Below are 5,425 nucleotides of genomic sequence, written 5' to 3'. Positions count from 1 at the left end.
GCTTGGTGTCCTCAGCTGTCCAGTGAATGGAAAGAAGGAAGGAGAGGTACTCTATCTCCGAAGGGTTTTATGATGATTGCCTGTGATAATTCATGTAATGTTCTTATGATGGAGCCTGGCTGGCACAGAGGAAGTGATCAGTAATTGTTAGTTTTCAGGGTTTTTTCTAGACACCACAGGAGGCACTAGGTTGGGATCCCATCTTTCTTGCTCACCTCAGTTCAGAGTTTAAAGTGTCCTGTCTTCCAAGGCAGGGACAGCAGAGCCCACCCAGAGGAGAGATCCTGGGTTCAGTAGGAAGTCTCTAGATCCCCTTATATGAAGGGGTGAGGGAGGCCAGAGATACTGCAAAGAATTGTCCCAAACAACATCTGCTGTGGACCTCTTCTACTGGAGGGAAAATAAAGAAACAAGTTAAGACAAAAACCTGGAAGGAAAGAAAGGAGGAATGAAGCAGAAAGAAAGAAGGGGAGAAAAGGGAGGGGGAAGATTAGATTTAGTAAAAACTCAAAGCATAGACCACATTGTAATTAATACACCAGAAGAGGACCTAGTATTATGATATAAGGATATAAAAAACTGCTAAGCAAAAACTATGTTGCAGATTATAATTAATGACATGCAAAAATATTGAAGACATATTGTTAATCCTAAAAATTAGGCTATAGAATACTGTGTACTGAATGAGACTAATAGTGTATATGAATTTACATATATCTAAGTAGAAAAAAGACTGGAAGGATGGAAGGAAAGCCAACAAAATATAAACGATGGTAATCTCTGGGTGACAGGATTGTGAGTGATTTTTATGTTTTGTTTTAATTGTATGAACCTCTTAAATTGTCTTCAAAAACATGTGTAACTTGTGTAATAAGATGAAATGAGAATTATTACAAATAATCATTAGGATTGTGAAGTTACTAGTTACAGCCAAACCATGAATTTCAGAGTCTTTTTCCAAACTTCCAGCAGGTGGCGCAATGGCGATGTCAACTTCTGGCTGGGTTTCTCTCCAGTTTAACAGTCTCAGATGCTTTGCTGCTAGGTCCTGGCCCAGGGTGTCCATGAAGCAGAGGGCATTGTTGCCTGGTGGGGAGGGGCACTTGGAAGAAACCACCCAGACACAGGGGCTGCCTGCACTCAGATCCCTGGCCCAGGGTTCCATTTTTCCCACACTAGGAGAAACAACGTAATTAGAAATGCAATGACAGACTCTAGGTCCCTCCCTCCACTTACTTCCTCCCCATAATTTGGTCTGGGTCAAAATTCAAATTAGTCTTTTTATTGGGCATTTCTGGATTGGACTGGATTTGCAGCTCGTCCAAGCCCTGATATAAGTGAGATTTTGAGCTCAAAGGTGAAAAAAAAAAAAGGTAATTTTCTTGTCCACAAGAAAGGTGATTTTTTTAATGAACAGAAAAAAAAAAAAGATGATGGACATTTTGGACCACTGTCAGTCATGGGGGTGGGAGGGCAGGGAGCCTGGCACCCTGACTAACCAGCCTCCAGAGATTAAAGGGGACAGGGTCTCTCAAGGCCTGGACACCCCCAGGCGAATGAATGGGTTACAGCCAGGGCACGGCCTTTGCCTGGTCTGGAAGGGGAACTGTCCTTAGAGGAAACAGATCCACTTCATCTTTTTGACTTTTGTTTCACGTCTTAAATTGTCTATCCCCAAGAAAACTACTCTGAATGGAATTCAGGGTTTTAAAAAGCCATCAGTGTCCACCAAAATGGTCCCCATTCCACCCAGACCCACAAAGATGCACACAGGTCTGGAGACATGGAATATTCTGGGTCCCCACTGCTATTTCTCACTGGCTCTTCAATAAGCCTCCAGTGCCCTTCTTGGTGTTGACTTGGAGAAAAAGAAGGAAGGGAGGGAGGGAAGGAGGAACAGAGTTAGGGATAGAGCTAGCAGGCTCCTCCTGCCTGGTCCCGGAAGTTTTCACTTACTGATTCTTATTCCTCTACTGTGGTACTTAACAGAGGACTTATTACTATTGTGGCCTTAACAGAGGACTGGCTTTCATGTGGCACCCATATGGTTCTGAGTAAGCGAATCAAAGCCCTTGACATAGAGTAACTTTCAATCTTAGACAACCCGGGCAATCAGAAGGAACCATGTAAAATGATGGGGAACAGGGACCTGGCAATAACTGTATGTGTATATGCAACATCACCACACAGATGTCCATTCCTGTTCTCTCTCTCTCTCTCTCTCTATCTCTCTCTCACGCGCGCACACACACACACACACACACACACACACACACAGAGGCATTCCTAAGGGCGCTAGAATGGTGAAGATTATATAACAACAGCAAGAAGAAGATAACTAACACGTATGAGAGTATATACCAAGTCATTTAGCTTCAAGTTTAAGAGCTTTGGAGTCACTCAGCCTGGGTTTGGGTCCCAGCCCTCCACTTTCTAGTGTGATACTTTGAACAAATTACCTAAACTCTTTGAATCTTAGTGTCCACCTGTTAAATGATAATAAAAACGCCTACAAGTCACAGTGTTGCAGAGGGGATTCAGTGAGATCCTGCACGTAGAGCAATTAGAACAGTGCCTGGCATTGAGTGGTACTCAGTACTTGTTGGCTGTGATTATTTTCTGAAAGCATGAGGATAAAGGGGCAGTTTGAGATTGCTAAACTAGAGTTTGTCCACTCAGGGGAAATTTCATCTTGTCTAGTAACAAGACTTTTGTCACTGAAATAATTTTTTAAAGATATTTAGTATGTTTCAAATTATAACCCAAAGCTTTTTCCTTTTCTTTTTTTTTTTTTTTAGTATACGTAAAACTGAGGTAAGAAACTTTAATTACGCAGGAGATCTGTAGAAGGATTAACATTTTAAGAGAAGAATCATTTTTCCAACAACCCCACTGCTATGAACGATACCTTCATGAGCCTGGGCCACCTTCTCCAATGGATCCTGGGGACCAATTACTGGTCTCAACCAACCAACTTCCATTCCAGCTTGAAGGACTGCTGCAAACTGCTGAAATTCCTCCTTGGTGGATGACTAGAGAGCAACTTCTATTATGCTAGATTCCTTTGCCTTGGTGTCCCGTGGGTTTATTTCAATAGGACCTCTGCTGCCAACAGCTATTACTCATCCTCCATGTGACAAAAGATTCAAATCATTGCTAAGATTTACATTAGCTAACGTTTCAGTAATCATATCAACTCCTTTTTCACCGACAGATTTCTTAATTTTATCAATGTAATTAGCTCCTTTGTGATTAAACACTTCATGGGCTCCATTTTGCAAAACAATCTTTTGTCCTTCCTCAGTACCAGCTGTGCCCAAACCTTTCAGCCATAAGCTCTAGCAATCTGGCATGCTGCTATTCCAACCCCTCCGCTAGCCCCATGAACCAGAACACTTTCTCCAGCTTTCACACGGGCACTGGGGAGCAGAGCTCGATAAGCAGTAAAGTACAGCATCCCGACGGCAGCTCCTTGTTTCAAGTCCAGTTTTTATGGCAGTGTGTAAACAGTGGCATCGGCTGCCAGAGCATACTCTGTGTAGCCCCCAGAGATCGTGCCGGTAGTGAAAACTCTGTCGCCTTTCTTGAAAGCAGATACACTCTCTCCAACAGATTCTATTATCCCAGCCACATCTAAGCCAGGAGTATAGGGTAGAAGTGGTTTTCTACTGTTAAGTGCCAGAACGAAGATATGTGTCCACTGCGTTTATACCACATGTTTGGACTTTAATTAGAACTTCACTCAGTACGACAATCTCTAGGTCCATCCATGTTGCTGCAAATGACATTATTGCGTTCTTTTTTATGGCTGAGTAATAGTCCATGGTATATAGGTACTATACCTTCTTTCCCGCTAGTGTTGTGCATGGATTTCTCAAATGTCGAAAATGAAAATATATTCCATAGAGAGGTCAGTATTATCTTGAAGCTACAGGGTCAGGGTAAGGCCGCTTGACCCACACAAAGGACTTTGTTTTGGCAGGAGGCAAAAAATGTTCTCTCTCCCCACAAGCAGTCTGCATGGTAAAATAGGATAATTTTTTTTTTTTTTTTTTTTTTGCGGTACGCGGGCCTCTCACTGCTGTGGCCTCTCCCGCTGTGGAGCACAGGCTCCGGACGCGCAGGCTCAGCGGCCATGGCTCACGGGCCCAGCCGCTCCGCGGCATGTGGGATCTTCCCGGACACAGGCATGAACCCGTGTCCTCTGCATCGGCAGGTGGACTCTCAACCACTGCACCACCAGGGAAGCCCAAATAGGATAAATTTGAAGTGGCTATTTCCTTGACTGTTGCCCCACAAATACTGAGTCATGTCCCAGAACAGCTCTCATTGGTGGGACGTTCTGGTCTTAGCCAGGATGCCAGAGGAACTGCAGGAGGGCAGTAAGATTGAGCAAGCAGGCCTAGGCTTCAAGGTACCCCCAAACTCCGGAATTCCACACTCCACTCTCCTCTTCTGCACAGGCCCTAAACAACCCAATGCTTTTCTTGTCACAGGTTCTGAAGTGGCTATCTGGGGGACAGCTGCGTGATTAGTTAGCTGCAAGGGTTGGGATGATCTTCAGACCAATTACAACCAGCATGGCAGGAGCACCAGCCAATGGAAAAGAACCCTGGCCCCAGTGCTGGAGCAGAGTCTAAAGAACCCCTGGGGGGCCAGGCCCCTTCTGTTGGATTGTAGGGAAATCCAGGGGACCCAGAGGACCTGGGCAGCAGGGATGCAGAGGGGCGTTTGGAGGTGGCTATTGACCAACTGCTACAGAAGTATTTCAGCATGCTAATGACCTGTGTGGACATGCTGGTGCACCCTGGCTGAGTATCAATTCTAGGTCAAGGTGTAATGTTCAATCCCACCCTCATCTGAGCATCCCTTTGCGCATTGGCCAAACTGGGCAGCCTGTTTATAAATATGCCTCCTTTGGCACAAGAAATCAGTGGAGAATGTATGAACCAATTAAGAAGAAATCTCTTCCCAATTCTGAAAGGACAAATGGATGTCAAAATGGCACAGGGTTTGTTCTTCTTCTTCTGTAGCTGATGGAGGCTAAGATATGTGGGATCCCCACCTTCTAGCTGCTGGCAGTCTGGGAGGAAGCCTATTCCCAGTAAGGATGAAAGGAGAATCCGTTAATGCGGAGAGGAATTTCTGAGGGAACATCCCATGGGTTGTGAGCTCTTGGGTTGGGGACCATGACAAGCTCTGTGTACCCCCAAAACAGAGGGTACCCAGTCAGTACTCAGTGAGGCCAAGTGTAAGTGTGGAACTCAGGCTTTGGGTGGAAAGCAGTGATCATGTATCAGGGGGCAAGTTTCAACAGAGGTGAGGGAGATGAGGGGAAGGAATGAGAGAGAAGACTTGGAAACCAGCCTTCCTGGTCATGTGTATGGTCTCCAGAGGGAACAAGGCTACCAAGAGAAGTTTGTCC

The 5,425-nt window shown here is 45.0% G+C and overlaps 1 pseudogene across 1 annotated transcript; it reads right to left on the bottom strand.

Annotated features, from left to right (window-relative positions):
• Positions 1-2,852: 2,852 nt before the first annotated feature.
• Positions 2,853-3,788, bottom strand: LOC307055538 (zeta-crystallin-like; annotated as a pseudogene). The gene is made up of 2 exons: positions 3,209-3,788; positions 2,853-3,115 (listed from the first exon to the last, which is right to left on the bottom strand). The product of its transcript is annotated as a zeta-crystallin-like (transcript).
• Between the last annotated feature and the right edge of the window lie 1,637 nt (positions 3,789-5,425).

This window comes from Hyperoodon ampullatus (assembly GCF_949752795.1).
Source record: "Hyperoodon ampullatus genome assembly, chromosome: 7".
In the NCBI taxonomy this organism is placed as follows: domain Eukaryota; kingdom Metazoa; phylum Chordata; class Mammalia; order Artiodactyla; family Ziphiidae; genus Hyperoodon; species Hyperoodon ampullatus.
The sequence above is the reverse complement of the archived record's forward strand: the minus strand, read 5'-3'. Positions and strand labels throughout refer to the sequence as shown.